Source organism: Phascolarctos cinereus, unplaced genomic scaffold (assembly GCF_003287225.1).
Source record: "Phascolarctos cinereus isolate Bilbo 61053 unplaced genomic scaffold, phaCin_HiC Scaffold_2;HRSCAF=192, whole genome shotgun sequence".
NCBI lineage: Eukaryota > Metazoa > Chordata > Mammalia > Diprotodontia > Phascolarctidae > Phascolarctos > Phascolarctos cinereus.
The window spans coordinates 93054884-93071579 of record NW_027555625.1 but is presented as its reverse complement, the minus strand read 5'-3'; the positions used below and the strand labels follow the sequence as shown (position 1 = coordinate 93071579).

Here is a 16696-nt window from a genome sequence, read left to right as displayed (position 1 = left end):
GGATCAATTTGTGAAGAAAGGGTACGTATTCCTCAATAACAAAAATACCAATCTCTTATTAACTGCCACTAACAGTCAGGTAAAATAAAGCAAGAGTCCTGAGCAAGCCAGTGTCCCCAAGATGGGCCTGTTTCTAACCTTCCCTTGAAGCCATCATCTACGGAAGCAACTCCTATGGATATGCAACCTAGCAACTGCTTCTCCACCTCCTCAGCAAACACAGCACTGACGACCTAGGGAAAAAAAAGTTCTTGACACCAAAGTCCTTGGTACTGTCAAAATGGTTTCAAATTAGAAATAATGATTTTGTCAGTAGGAACAACATTAAAGAAAATGCAATAGCATCTGCATTAATGCTACACCCTAAGGATCATAAGACCTCTCCATCTGACATGCAGCTGAAACCTCCTACATCAGTTAGCTCTACTATTAGAATGTGAGCTCTTTGAGGCCAGTGTCTCTAGTTTTCTATTTGTATCCCCAGTGCTTTGCACATTGTGAGTACTTAATAAATACCTTTTCATTCATTCATTTAAACAGGAGTTCCAAGAGGCAGAATTGAGAAAGAAGAAAATTCTGGGCATAGGGCACAGCCTGAGAAACAAGGGCACAGTGACAAGAGTTGAATGTCATCAGTGGGAAGCAGCAAGTAACCCCATCTAGCTAGAGTACCTGGGGGAGAATGTATAACCAATCAATAAAGACAGGCCAGAACAATGTTGAGAAAGGCTTTAAAGCCAAAGAGAACAGTTTATATTATTAAAGGCATTGGGGAGCCACTGAAGTTTGTTAAGCAAAGGAGTGTCACCATTTCCTTCAATTTAGGAATTTGGCAGGTGTGTGGATGATAAGGGAAAGATCTGAGGCAGTGCAATCAATTAGGAAGCTAATCAGAAAAGTCTAGGCAGAAAGTGATGAGAGACTAGTCTAGGGTGGTTTTGGTGCAAGCAGAGAGAAGGGGATGGACATTAGAGTTGTTAAGGAGGAGGAGTCAACAAGACTTGGCAAGTGATTGGTGAAGAAGTGTGAAAGAGAGAAGAGGAGAGCCAGGATGATTCCTGGGTTTTAAATACGGTGACAGGAAGAATGGTGGTGCCCTCAAGACAAATAAGAAAGTTAGATTAGGTGACAGGGTAGGTTTTGGGGGAAGGATTCTGAGTTTGAGATGCTTATGGCATACTGAGATGGTGATGTCTAGCAGGCAGCTGCAGCTGTGAGACTAGAGCTCAAGAGAGACAAAAGAGCTAATTTAAATAGAGGTGAGAATTATCTGCATAAATTGATAGTTGAATCCACAGAAGCTGATGAGATCACTAAGTAAGAGAGTGTAGGAAGAGAAATGGGAAAGGCCAAATCCCTGAGATACAGTCTTACATGGGATTTGAGGATATGGATGATGAACTTACAGTGGAGACCCAGAAGGACCAGTCTGACTTGTAGGAAGAGAAACACAAAGGAGTAGTATCACAGAAATTAAGGGAGGAGCAATTGGAGGGGGAAGGGGATATGAATCAAGAGCATCAAAGGCTGATCAGCTAAGAACAATGACACATGAGAAAAGGCCGTTGAGTTCAGCAAAAGAATAAAAAATGTTTTAAATCACTGGTGACTTTGGAGAGAGCAAATGATAGGAACATAAGTCAGATTGCAAGAGACTGTAAAGTGCAGTGAGAAACTAGAAGCAAGAGTGTAGGCAACTTTTTCTAGGAATTTGATTGTGAAAAGGAGAGGAAATTATTTCCTCTTCTAGAACTGTAAACTTCACAAGGACAAGCATCCTTTCTAATTATTTTTGTATTCCTCACTGTACTTAACAAAGGAAAAGATAGCTCAATGGTGAGGAACCTCCTTCTATCAATATGGATTGGCAATTTTTCTGCAACTTAAAATTTTTTTAAGTTGACTAGGGAGAGGGGAAGAAGAAATATGAGGTTAGGTGATATGCGCAGAGTCTCAAGGACAGGCAGAACTTTAACTTGTCTTCCTAACATAGGGACCAGCTATCTTGTCACTACACCACGATGTTTCTAATCTGTCTAACAGACAGGAGCTAAATAAACTTTTGTTGAATGAACCCCTTGGATGAGAAAACAGACATTTTTTACACCTCCCTCTCCCTTCTTGGTCTTTATAACATGTTTTATTCAAATAAGATTAATGTGAGTATACAGTAGTAAAGTGCTATACAAACAGAAAGTACTATTTATCATTTCAAGAACAGATATATCTATGCTCAAAAAATACATTCAAATACCACTTACATATAGCTTTGAAATTATCCTCATTGCTGCTTCCCCTCCTGGGGTTAGGTAAGAAGTGACTTTATGGTTCATCTCATCAAATACAAGAATGCCAATTTAATTTCGAGTTTAAATAGTTTAATTTTGAGTTAAATAAATTAAACTAAAGGCTTAGAAGACTCATTACAATGTCTACAGTAACAGATTCCTATATAACATACAAGGCAATTCGAGTTGGCAAGGCAAGGGTGTCACGCATTATCTTAATTTAATTCCAACAAAGTTTCTGAGCTCTTATTGAGGATAACGTGCTTTGCTAGGGAGGCACTGGACATACAAAGGTAGGGGGAAAAAACAGTCCTTCCTCCAAATGAGTTTACAGCCTAGTAGGGAGAAGAAGAACAACTTAACTGTAAACATCAAGGATTTGTGATTCCATTAAGTGCAAAGGTTCTTAATGTGGGGCCAATGAATTAAAAAAAAAACCCATCATAATAATTATATTTCAATCTAATTGGTTTACTTTGTTAATTCTTTGTATTTGTAATAGACAGCTAGATGGTGCAATGGATAGAGTACCAGTCCTGGAGTCAAGAAAAGTTAAGTTCAAAACCACCCTTAAACACTACCTGTGACCCTAGGCAAGTCACTTATTTGCCTCAGTTTCTTCCTCTATAAAAAGAGGATGATAACGGCACCTATCTCCCACAGTCATTGTGAGGATCAAATAGGATAATAACTGTAAAGTGCTTACCACAGTGCCTGGAACATGGTAAATGTTTTACGTTACTTTTATTTTATACATTTTAAAGCATTCTTAGGTCCACAAGCTTCCTCAAATTGCCAAAGGAGTCCATGGCACACAAAAAGGTTAAAAACCTCTGCATTAGCATAAAGCACATACAGGGGAAGGTATTAAGTGATAGTGAAAAGTTTCACTTACTAATCCGTGGTAAAAGGGATGTATGGAAGAAGTCTGAAGAAATGGGAAGTTTAGAGGGAGTTCTTTGACAGCATAAAGACTTCTAAAGGGCATCCTGGACAGAGTGCACAGAGACTCTGTACACTGAACTATCATTAACTATAGTGGGCATTTCACAGGCCTAAGAGGATACCCAATGCTGAGTAAGCCCCTGTACTGTTTCCATTGGATATTAATGAGTTCATGTCACAAAGTATAATAAAGCCTTGGTTAGGCACTTTTGGAGGAAGGACCCACAATAATGATAACATCTCAGAATCACTAAAATACTTAATAAATGTTTATTAAAATGGATCAAACTGATGAAAATACAGAAAGAAGTAGCAACAGGAAGGAGGTTACCCCAGAGGGTGATTTTAGGTAAGAAGCAGTAGAGCAGCAGTTTGGAAAGTAAAGGACTTGCCAGACACAAGGCCAGGTAAGTCTTTACTTTATTTCTTTTGAACATGTTTTCTTTCACTGGCAAAATTCAAAGCTGTTGACTGATTTTTCAGTAAGAATTAAAATGCACCTTTCCCTAAGGCTAATATGAATGAGCAATTCAGGATAATTACCCTTCAAGCAAGCTCAAAAATTATCCTTATTTTTAAAGGAAATTTAAGATAAAAAAAAAATCTAAGTTTCATCATGCATACTATATGAAACCAAAAACTTTAAAAATCAGATTAGGTTTAGTTGTATCATATCCTGGGTTACAAAGCACTAACTAACTCAGGAGGGTATAGTGCCAATAATCCTAAATTGTATATCCATATGGACATAAGAGACCATTTCATATGTACCACTTAAATAATACAGTGTTCCATAGTCTTCATTCCTAACTTCCATGTGAACATTTGTCCCCCTCTTAATTTTGGAAAGAGGCAGATTCACACTTGGATAACTTTTTTTTTTCCTCTAACTTAAACGACTAGCAGCTGTCTACCCTAAAGGAAAAAGATGCAAACAATACAAATACTGTTCTATTAAAGCATAATGACATCAAGCATTTTTCTTTTAATTTTCCAACCCTGCTCAGTTTATGTATCCATAACTTTATGCATGGTTGACAGACTATCTAGAAGATAACAATTATTCTTCTCTTTATTTTTACAACAAACCATACAACTTGGTGGAAGCTGGTTATAAAATAATTCATTATACCATGGAATTAGATATCACACCTAAGGGCAGAATGAGCCAACTTATTGGGAAAATGAACTATGTATAATTCAATACAATGTGGTATTACTGATGTCTCCTGAAACCCATAATTAGCAAGTACTTTTATGTCAGACAGTTAACATGCTAGGTTCCTTAAAGAAAGAGACTGAATCCTTCTCTTTCCTCAGCAAAATGCCTTGGGGTAGTGTCATGAAACTTGCTGATATTTAATAATCAAATAGTCATAAACTATGAAGAATTGTGACCTTTAACTTAACATCTGAATGTAAGATGAGGAGTTCATTACTTTTCAGTATAAACGAGAACTTACTTACATACCTTATATATCCAAGGCTGGGATGTAAAGGCAAAACTTTAAAAGTTCCTAACTTCAAGAGCTTGCTTTATACTGAGGACTACATGTCAACCGATAAATGAAAGATATCTGAAGGAGAAATCCATTAACAACCACAGTGATCAGAAAAGGCTTTCCTACAGGATGACACATAAGAGGCAAGCCTTAAAGGAAATTAGGAATTCTAAAAGATATTTTATCTTAGAAGTCATAGGAAGCCACTGAAAATTCTTAAGCAGGGAAATAACGTGCTCAAACCCACGCTTTTGAAAAATTACTTTGACAACTAGGCAGAGCATAGAATGTAGACGAAAGAAAGTGAGGGCCTGAACTAGAGTAATAGTCCATTTAAGTGGAGCCATATTTCAGAGAAGTTGTGAAGACAGAATCAGTAAGACTAGGCAACTAATTAGATATGGTATATCTGTGTATGTGTCATTAAATGTAAATTCTTTGGAGACAGGGACTATTTTGGTTCTGTCTTTGTACCACCAGGATCTAGCATGGTTCTTCACACACAGGAAGTACTAAATAATGCCTGTTGAATTTAACCAAGGGAGACTGAAGCTCAAGAAAGAAACTAAAGCTGGAAATACAGATTTGGGGGTCATCTGCAGAGAGATAATTATACCCACAGAAAGGAGACGAGAAAATCAAGAAAGAAGGCACACAGAAAGAAGAGGGCCCAGGACAAGGGAATTACAAATAAAAGCTAGTAATAGCTAGCCAAGGACACTGAAAAGAAATGGTCAGACAGGTAGAGAATCTAGAAAGCTGAGAGAAGAGAGTGGTTTATTTCTCATCAGGAGAGGCAATCTATACCACCTGCCATTGTGGGTGAAACAACTCTTTTTGTCTCTCCCCTTCTGCTCTGCTGTCCCTACTCTTTATACCTTTTCTGTCTCTCCTTTTGTCCTACTTTCCTGCTTATGCCCAAGAGAGGAACACAGGAGTAATGCTTAGTTTGTCTGGTCACTCAAGACTAGAGAGCCCAGAAACAGATATAAAACTAAAACTGTATTACTGATTTTTTTTCATCCCTTTCTGAATAAAGCGTCTCACCTATAAAACAGGCAAAACAGAAGGATTAGCACTGGAAAAGCCAAAAAGTACATTCAAGGACATAGCACAAATCAAAGGAATCCAAGGAAGTTGCTACCATGTATGTTACAAAGAACTAGTTAAAACTATGAGTAGGCAATTCCAGCATAATAGCAGCTCATATTTATATGGTGCCTTAAGGTTTGCATAGCATCGTATGTTCTTTATCTTGTTTCATCACATTATGCACACATATTAAGGTTTCATGCATAAGAGAAACAAGATGATAAGTTCCATGTAGAGATAAGAAACCAAGGGTGCAATATGAGTGAAAGGCCAAGAGGAAGGGCTCAAATAAGAGTGCAAAGAATTAAGGACCAGCAGTAGTAAAACGTTAAAGAGGAGACAGCCAGGGACTTACAGAAAAGAAAAGAAACCAAGGCTTCTTTAAGGAAATATGTCATTAACCAAAGAGGCAAACTCAGGCTGTCATCATCATCATAATGGCTTACGGCCTATGGCCATGACACTATGATACACCCTTGGTACAAATGAATCCAAGAACTACATTTTAAAAAACTGGAACAGCATTTCATATCACTTAACTAAAATCTAACATTTATATCAATAAAATCAGAATAATTTCACCTCGACAGGAGACAAAACTTGATGATTTTCTAATGGTCAGCATTAGAGAAAGAATGCAACCAGCATTAAAACTTATAAATTCCTGACTTCAGCAACTGAGTTTAATCAAATGGACCTCTTGATCTTACAGCCTTTTCTTTTTATTATACTACTTTCCTATTTTACCTGTTACATACCCTTTGTTCAACCGTGTCTACAACTACAGAATCATCCTCCAGTATGTACTCTTTCACCTTCCCATACCCAAACAGTTGCCAAGTCTGATCAATTCCACCGCCTCTCTTGCCTCTATGTTAATTCATGCCAGGGCCTCATCACCTCTTGCCTGGACCACTGTGTGTCCCCCTACCTCCAGTCCATCGTCCACCCACAGCGGCCAGACTGATATTCCTCCTGAAGTCCTAGAGCCTGGCCATGCCAATCCTCTGCTTGAAGAGCTCAAGTGGCTCTACTGCCAGCAGGATAAAATACAAATTCCTCATTTGGCACTTGAAGCCCTTCACAAGCTAGGTCTAGTTTACCCTCCTCAGCTTATTGCACATTAATCCCTTTCAGGAACTCTACATTCCAGGCTAAGTGACCTAGCCGGTGTTCCCCATATAGAACATTCTATCTCCCACCTCTGCCTCTGCAAATGCTCTACCCCTAGCTTGGAACATATATCCCTCCTCATCCCAGCCTCTTATAAAATCCCTGGCTTTCTTCAAGGCTTAGTTTACCTTCTCCAGGGCCTAGTCACATACTGTTTTTAGTGACCCTCACCCCATCTCCCACCTCTATCATCCAAACTAATAACTCTGTGATTATTTTGCACACATTTTGTAATTATATACACATGATTTTCTCCTTTCTTCTCTCCTTCCTGAAAAGAATGTAAGCTCCCTAAGAGCAGGAGCTTAAACAAATTATTTTGTCCTTTCATCTTCAGCAGTTAGCACAGTGCCTGGCTCATACTAGGCCTTAATAAATTTTGTCAAATGAACTAAACTGACTTATATAGTGCTTTAAGGTTTAGAAAGTATTTTCTCCTCAACAACCTAATAATAAGTATAAATTTTTTTTCCCACTTCATATGTAAGTAAATCAAGGCATGGAGAAGGGCAGTTGACTTAACTGTGACCCGAAAAATTAATGTCTGATTCTATAACAAAGGTGCTACAAAAAGCTCTCCCACTAAACAGGAGATTCTAAGGAACACACCGGAAGCAATCCTGAAAGCATGCAGAAAGAGAAACAGAACCGTGAGATTCTGACATGTATGTATATGTGTGTTCACTAAATAACAAGCACAGTATACTGGATTAAATAAAAGTAAAAAGGAACCAATCTAGGATGATGCAATTAAAGGTGGCTAATGCACTGAATAGCTCTAAACACAGCCTAAGCTAAATACATATTTGTTGAATACATGATTTACACATATATCTAAATCAACTGTGAAGGAAATGAGAATTGATCAGAATTAATCATGGAACTGTACCACAATTCTTAAATGATGACTAAAAATCCATTTTTTTAATTACTAAATTTTCTTTTTTATTATGAAGGTCAGCACATCATAATGGAAAGAAAGCTGGGAAGACCTGAATTTAAGTCTCACTTCTGACACACACAGATTGTGTGATTTTGGACATGTCACTTAAGTTCTCTGCTCTAAGCATCAATTTGGGGCTTCAAATTGCATTAGCAAAGGGGATAAAAATCCACTTTTAACAATATAAACAAAAAACTCCTCATAATGGCTTTAAAGATTTACAAACGAATTCCAAAGAACCTTGTCTAGAATGAAATTTTAAAATAAGAATGAAAAAAAATCACTACTTGTAGCTAAAGAGTTCTTCCAATCAAAAAAAAAAGGATACAGCTTTAAATGACAGCTACAGATGATACTTAAATGACTGCCTTTCTTCAAAAAGAGGAACTACTTAGGAAGAGTATTCTTTAAGTTCTCCAATTAAGGGTAGTCAAGTTCATTTTCATTTGGGAAATATTACAAATCAACTATAAATTCCCTACTAGAGATGAAATGGTAGTGACAATACAGTAACCCAAAAATATTTTAGAGTTGACTTTGGAATACATTTTACACATGAATACATACATATACCTACACAGAGGAAAGGCAAGCCTAGCATCAGAATACCAGCTTTGTCACTCAATGACCTTGGGTAAGTCACTAGATTGTGAGCTTAGTTTTATCTGTAAAAGTTTAGAATTGATTATCTCGGAAGTTCAGTTCTAACATGCCATGATTCTAGCTTCAAAATACTTGTAATTACCAACTTTACAGTACCATGAAAATAAATTGGATAACGTAAAGCATTTAGTATTAATAAAAACCCCTATGCAAAATGTAAATTATTCACAAAGGATATACATATGTGTGCATATAAGAAAATTTTGTTGTATGTGTATATACATACACACATACAAAATTTATATATTCTTATTAATGTTTGCAAATTTGCCTTCATATTTTGAATAAGTTGTTTGCATTCCATAAGCAGGAACCTCCCTGGCAATTGGCTAAGCTTAACTGTGACAAAGTATAGAAAAACACTTTTGCTTCAGATAAGCCTCAAAGCAGAACACATAAGTATGAATATATAATTTTTCAAGTCATTTTAGGACATTGTTCTATGTGCCAAAACATTCTCCCTAAGAAAAACCAAAGTTAAATTTTAGATACAATATGGAGAACAATAATAATTGCCAATTAATAACTGAAGAAATAGGAAAATGTCCATTAAAAAGCAACTGCCCAATCTTTACAGGTAATTTTTTCAGAGATACATAAAAAAATTGTACACCAATTTTTTCCTCAAAAAAGTTTTACTTTTATAGTATTCAACTAACTTTTTGTATGTTATTTCTTTATATATATGCATAGATATTTAATGCATAATGATTTTTCCAGCTTGCTTTATCTCAGTGAAATTTACAAAATGAGTGGTAAGCCAGTAATTCTTGTGTGCATTTTCTGCTGCCTAATCAAATTTTTTAATGAATGTTATGTAAAAGCAAGGTTATTAATATTGAGACAAGCTTCTGACATTACCATCCCCTACTGTTAGAAGACATTCAACCTGATTTTAGATGTGCTTTCTAGGGCCCTCAGCTACCCCCATTTCCCTTTCTCCCTTCCCAGTCGTGAATAATTTTCTATGAAGCAACTAGAAAAAATGCTTAAACCTATAGCTTTAAAGTAGTAAAATGTGATAAAGTATCATTCTAAGCACATTTAAACCGATTATGGATTAGTTGTTAAGTCGAAGAATTAAAAAAGAAAATGTGGGGACAAAACAATACGGTGCAAACGTTAAATTGGGAAGTAGCTGAGCAAGTTAGTGAACCCCAGGAGTGTTAGTTATTGGAAAGAAGTTTCCATCTGTAACAGTATAACATTTACATAAATGCAAAATACAAGCACGTATACAATTTAAAAATAACGAGTGATAATCTAGCTCTTCAATGATGAGCTTCTCTGCTGGAGAAGCATGTCCAAGTGTCAAATCCACCTCACGGCACCAAACCCGCCTCTTAAAAGTTTCGGGCATTAACTGAGATTTATGGTCAGACTGTTTCTAAGATGCAATCTTTAAATGCAGCCCCCTTCTCGGGCACACTAGGGCTTTAGCCGCCCCCTCCCCCAAAAGTAACCCTTCAGACAAATGCAGCGCCGAGTCCCCGCCACCGCATCCTTCCCAACCGGGGTCAAACATCCCTTTCTGCTCGTCTACATCCCGCAAACTGGAAGGCCTGGCTCGGGACCCCCTTCCTTTCCTCATCCGAGCCAGCCCACCCACCACCACCACCGCGGTGGCCGCCGCCGGCCCCGATCCGTATCCTTCCCGACCTTCCCGACTCCGCGCTCCGGCTCCTGCCTGCCCGGGGTCCCCGCCAACATGGCCCGTCCAGCGGTGCCGGCCCCCAGCGTCGGGGCAGGCGAGCCCACCTCCCTCCCCAGCTGCGCCCGGCCGGCCTCACTCTCACCTCCTCCCAGAGCCCGGGCTCCTTAGGCAATCGCAACCCCACGCCGGCCCGTAAGGACGCCGCGCCGGCCCCAAACCCGTGCTCCGCTCCCGGAGCCGCCCATCCCGGCCCCCCGGGGCCGCGCAAGGAGCGCGGGCGGCACACGCCGGCGCGCGGGGGAAAAAGGGACGCGATCGGCCGCGGCAGCGGCCCCGGGGGACGAGGCCGGCGGCCGTTAGCGGCGGCGGCGGTGGCGCTGAGGGAGGAAGGCAGGGAGGCAGCGAGGCCAACGGGTGGCGCGCGGCGAGCGAGCGCGAGACTCACCGGCGGGGGCCCCGGGGGCGCGGGGCGGCCTCCTCTAGGGGCACCTGCGCCCCAGCAGGACGGGTCCGGGCGGCGCGGCCAGGGTGCGGACGAGTCCGGCTGCCGGCCCCGTCCCGACTTCAGTGACCGCCAGGGCGCCTTCCCGCTTCCTCCTGACGGAGCCTGGGGGCCCCGACTCCACCGGATGCCCCCCTCTTCCCTGGTCACCTCCCCCTCTCCTAAGGCCCCCCACTCCCTCCTCAGCCTTTTCCCCTCCCCCCCAACCCCCACCGGAATGGAAAATACCTCCCGGGGCTGAGGGCGGGGGGGAGGGGCGGGGGGCGAGGATGGGAAGGAGGGGGAGGGCCGTTGTGAGGGGCAGCGCGCTTCGGCCAATGGCAAAGGCCGCTTTTGAAGGGCGGGACTGTTCCCAGCCAATCGGGAGGCGTAAAGGTGAGGGCCAGAGAAGAAACGGAGGGAGGGGTGGGCAGGCAAGAGAAACGAGGAGGTCCAGCAGCTCGGGCGCGCGCAGTGAGCGGCTGCCATTTTGGAGTCGGGCAACGGGCATATGCAGCCTGGTTGTATCCGCGAGGAAGGGGAGAAACCAATCATGTTGATAGGCGGGATCACGTGGTGCTGGGAGGTGTAATCTGGCAAAGTGGAAATGGGAAAAGGGGAAAGATCACGAGTCACGTGGTTTAAAGGAAGTGTCACTCAGGAGGGCGGAGTCTGTCAGCTGGCGAAGGGGTGGGAGGTCAAGCAGAGGTTAGGGATGGGGGAGGGGCGAGGTGTCAGTCCCCACCTTGACTGTTGTGGAAGGGGAGAGGCAAGAAAATAGCGCCTACTATATGGCAGGCACCAAGCACTGTGCTGTTATGTCATTTTAGCTTCACAGCAGCCCTGGGGGATAGGTACTAATATCCCCATTTCACAGGTGAGGAACAACTGAGGCAGAGAGGGGTTAAGTGACCTGTCCAGGGTCATGCAGCCAGTAAACTTAAGCTAGACTGAACCCCTGCTTCAGTTTCCCCATCAGTAAAATGGGAATGATAATAATAGTGCCAGGGTTGTTGTGAGGATCAAATGAGATAATTGTAAAGTGTTTAGCACAGTGCCTGGCATAAAGTAGGTCAGCTATAAATGTTAGCTAGTAGCAGCAGTGGTAGTAGTGGTAGTAGTGGTAGTAGTAGTAATAGTAGTAATGTGGTGGTAGTAGTAGTACTAGTAGCAGTGGTAGTGGTAGTCATAGTAGTAGCAGAAGCAGCAGTAGTAGTAGTAGTAATAGTAATGTGGTGGTAGTAGTAACAGCTGTAGCAGTAGTAGCAGTAGTAGCAGTAATGTGGTGGTAGTAGTAGTAGTGATGTAGCTGTAGCAGTAGCAGTTGTAGTAGAAATGTCTCAGTTCTTCCTGCTGCTGGGCCCTATACTCTGCCCTATCTGCCACCTAGCTGCCTCTGGATCTAAGTCAAAGTTGTGAAAAATAAGTGTATACAATGGGAGTCGATGCCTTTTGGGACCTTACAAACTTATCTAGGGTTGGTCCCACTCAGCCAAGTCCCCAGACTCCTAAAGGGAGGACTGTCAAAGGTTGCTGGCACCTCTTTTAGATAGTTATTTCCCTTCTCCTGCCTAAAACTTTCAGCAGAGCTGCTGGACAAATGGACTGTGTGGTGTTTGTCTTCCAGCCCCACCTTTTGGGGAAAGGCCAGCAATGGAGAAATGACCAAAAAGCCAGGAGTGGTAGGAGGGCAGAGGTCACCTCCACCTTTGCTACTCTCATCCCCTAGGTCATCATGTATTCATCCTTTGACCAACTGTGTTCTTCCTGCCTGGCTTTTTGTAGTCATCACTTTGTCAGCCACAAATGTAGCTGGAATGCCTGAGGTGCTAGGCCAGAAGAATACAGCACTCCTGCACTGCAGACCTTACAAGCCACATGTCACCCCAAGGAAGACTTTAAAAAGAAACCCTGACTCCACTAAACTAGCAGCCCCAAACAGGTTGTGGTGTCTCCTTCCCTTAAAAAAGAAAAAACAGTCAATCACTCCTCTTTCCTGTCTGGGTTAGGTAACAGTTGTGCCTGGAGGCAGAAGAATAAATGAGATAACCACTGGAAGTCCCTTCCAGGCCCAGGATTCCATGATTCTGTACCACCCACATGTGGTAGCAGTTGCGTGGTAAATATGATTTAACTTCATAGTGACAGGCTCACGTGGGTACTTCAAAAGTACTCTTTGTTTGTGATGATCATTGAAAAGCCCAAAGAACTGTGGGTAAGTTGCCAGGATAGGCTCCACAGGGGAAGGTTGCAGTCCCAGTCTCATTTATGTTTCCGGGCCCATGGGTGTTGTACCCCAACAGGCAAGGAGCTGGTGCCAGTTCCTTTCATATTCATTGTAATTAAGTCCAAATTCTGGCAAAAAGTAGCAAGTAATTATGAAGCATTATTATGGTTTTTATTATTATTGGGCACCCAGCTGCCCAACCCAGGAAACCACAATAGTAAAACACTGAGAAGCCAAGCTCTTCTTCCCAGGTGGCAAGAATTGATACCAGGTGTATTGGCATGTCATCTTAAAGTGGCACCATTGATCAGATGAGACCTAGAGTCCTCTCTTTTGGCAGGAAACATTTTCAAATTAATGAAAAAAGAGATGTGAAAGAACATTTTAATAGCCCTGAAACATTTCCCTTCCTTCCCTTCCAAATACAATGTACAAATAGATGTAATATAAATTAAAATGAGAAGAGAGCATAGGAGATGTCAAAAAGAAGGATGGTCGGTGAAGGAAGGAGGGATCTCTTTTAGCTGCGACATTTAACCTCACTGAGGAAGAAGTGGGGCAATGCCCGAACTACTCATTAAAGGGAAGGATTTCAGCAAATGAAGATAGCAATCAGTGAGCATTTATTAAGAGACTACTACAAGCTAGGGCACTGGGTTATTCAAAGACAAAACTGAAACTGTCCTTTGCTTCAAGGAGCTTCCATTCTAACAAGGGAGACATCATGTATATAAATAAGTAATGCTGAATATTTCATACAATATTAATACAATGGAGGATTGGGAAGGAGGCCAGAGGCAGGGGAATCAGTAAAGTCTTCAGATGACATTTGAGCTGAGTCTTAAGAAAAACTATGAGTTCTAAGGGGCAAAAATGTGGAAGTGATACATTCTAGGTATGGGGGAGAGTCAAAGTCATGGAGCAGGTAGCTCAGTATGGCTGGATCAAGAGTAGCTGGAGGGAAGTAATGTGTAAGAAAACTAAAAAAGTAGGGAAGAACTAGATTAAGAAGTCATTTAAATGCCAGAGGACTTTTCTTTTGATCCTAGAGGTAACAGGAAGCCACTGGAGTTTAACAGAGGTGGAAGAGAATTCTATCATTTGAGAGATGAGGAAATTGACAGAGAGGTTAGGTGACTTCCCCAGGGTCATTTAGCTAAGCAGTTAACAGAACTTAGGACTAAAATCCAAATGTTGCCACTGTCCCCCATGCCTCTTTTCAAGATAATAGAGTCTTCCTTACCTTTGATTACATATGGTACTAGTAGTATTTTTTCCTGCTCTGATCTGTGATTTCACTACTGTAGGGAATTTCCAAGGATAAAACACATTTTACCAATGTGTTAATCTCAGAGAGTTGCCTGGATACTGAGAGGTTAAGTGACTTGCCAAGAATATGTGAAGGAAAGAATGGGTGGAAAGACTGGAAAGGTTCAAAAAGGCCAGGCTGAGAAGAGGATTCAAAGTCACACAATCCAACACTTGAACACTGATCTTCCTGTGTTCATCCCCCTACACAGCTAACTCCAGTAATTCCCTTTTCTAGAGTCAAAGACAAATCTTTTTGGCATGTCCAGCTCTTCACAGTCTATCCTCTTCCTTCCTCTCCAATCTTGCACATTACTTCCCTGTGCTCAGTCTACACAGCTCAGCCATCTTCGTCTGTTTGCTGTTCCACATACGCAATGCTTACTGTCTGGTCCCTATACCTTTGCACTGGCTATCCCCCATGATTGGAATGCTTTCCTTCTGCATGGCTACTTCTTGGAATACCAGGTTTCCTTCAAGAATCAACTCCAGAACACCTCTCCGCACGAGACATTTCCTGGTTCCCTCAGCAGCTAGTACCTTCCCACCTAAAGTAACCTCATAAGTGCTTTGCATGTATCTTGTATAGAACTACCTTTGTACATGTTCTCTTCTCCCTAGAATGTAAGCTTTTTGAAGGCAGAGACTAGCACAATGCCTAGAACACAGTAGATGCTTAATCAAGTGCTTGTTGGCTCAGGCTGGCTCTCACTAAGAATGTAGAGTCATCTGGATTTTTTATGTAGTTTTAACTTCTCTGCTAATAAAAATAACTACCACCATTGTTTAAAACTCCTATCCATTCCATTGTCTCAGATATACTATTGCTGTTTTTAGGTGTAAGGAAAGTATAGGAAGAAGCAGTAGGCATCACAGAATCAGGTTGAGAGGAAAGGAGGTGGCCAGGCAAATTGGAAAGGGAATGTCTGTGCGTATGCTTCTGCTTATCATTCCCCCTACACACATCCTACAGACATATGCCTTCAGCTGATATCAGGAGGCAGCAAAAGAGAGGGATCCAGTATTCTTTTTATGACTAGACCCATGGCTTTTACCTAATTGTTATGTGGTAGTTGAATCCCATCAATCTGAGATTCTGCTGCCAAAGCTTTTTGATAGAAAATTCTAAAGGCATTATCTACCATGGTATGACTGGGTTGGTAAATAAAAATGTTTTCTTTGCGGGGTGAGTGAATATGTTCCAATGAGAGCAGCTGTTCATTGTGTTCCATAAATTGTACCTTTAAGCTATGTACAGGCTTTGAATTTTCCATAAGCTCCTCCCCACCTCCCTTAACAATAGTAACATGCTTTATCTTAGAAAAAAAAAAACTAAAGAAAGAAAAATCCAGGGGTGATATGGCCTGCTTAGGTAAGTGGCTGAATCTAAAGAGTAGTCCAGTTTTTGTCATTCCTAATAGGGTAACAGAGGTTCAAAGCATCAGTTGGAAGTTGTAGATTCCAAGTTGTAGTCCATCACACATCTCAATCAACAATCCAAACCTAATGTCACAAGAAACTCTTTAAACACATTCCATTAATATCCTCCTTGAGTTTTTCTTCCTAGCAATTCATCTTCTTCATGCTCGTCTATGGAAATGGCTTTTTAGGTAGGGTGAGCAGACATTTATGACTGTGGTCTCCAGCTCCTCCTCCCACACACACATTTCACAGAGCCTAGGAATTTTTTATCAGTTGATTTTCCATCTGAACCTCCAATAATAACATGGAATTCCATGGAGAACAGTAGGTCAGGAGTGCCATTTAAAATTAGATAGTGTCAATGAACTAAAATTAGGAGATTTTTTTAGGCTTATTGGCCATACAAAATAGAATAGTCTGTCTTTACTCCAGAGGGTTTAATTATAGATAGCAGGGGGAAAAAAGTGTTCAAGGTTAGTAAAGGAATAATACGTAGCAACCCAGAAATCTTTTATTAGCGCTAACTTCTTTCCCAGTGATCATAAAATCAAAGCATTATAAGACTGAAAGGGAAATTGAAGTGTAGCTTCTCTTCATCCTCTTAGCTCTCAGTAGGATGAAATATCCTAAACCATCACAAAGAAAAAGATTTTTCCTCCACTCTTGGAGAAGACTTGGGGGGACATGATTACTATCTTCAAGTATTTAAAGGGTTTTAAAGTGGAAGAAGAATTGGGTTTGTCCTGCCTCAGTGGTAGGTGGAAGCTGCAAAGAGGCAACTTTAGGATTTATGTAAGGAAAATCTAATATCTAGAACTATCTAGCAATGGCTGCCTCAGGAGGCATCAGGTTTCTCCTCCCTGCAGGTTTTTAGATAAAGGATTGGTTGATCATTTATCTGCTTCCCCACCAGGGGAAGTCTTCACTTGCTTGGGGTAGCCACCCCTCTAACTCACCAAAGGGTGAACCTCTTGCTCACCCTCAACCTGGTTTAGGCT

At 41.3% G+C, this 16696-nt stretch overlaps 1 protein-coding gene across 4 annotated transcripts in view; it reads right to left on the bottom strand.

Annotated features, from left to right (window-relative positions):
* Positions 1–10796, bottom strand: part of SOCS5 (suppressor of cytokine signaling 5) — an 84015-nt gene extending 73219 nt beyond the window's left edge. For 2 of the 4 annotated variants that reach the window (XM_021001250.2, XM_021001247.2), the window contains exon 1: positions 10706–10796. The gene's annotated coding sequence lies outside the window, so the exon portion shown is untranslated. The remainder of the gene's footprint in view (positions 1–10705) is intronic. The other 2 variants (XM_021001249.2, XM_021001246.2) reach the window with 1 other exon arrangement.
* Between the last annotated feature and the right edge of the window lie 5900 nt (positions 10797–16696).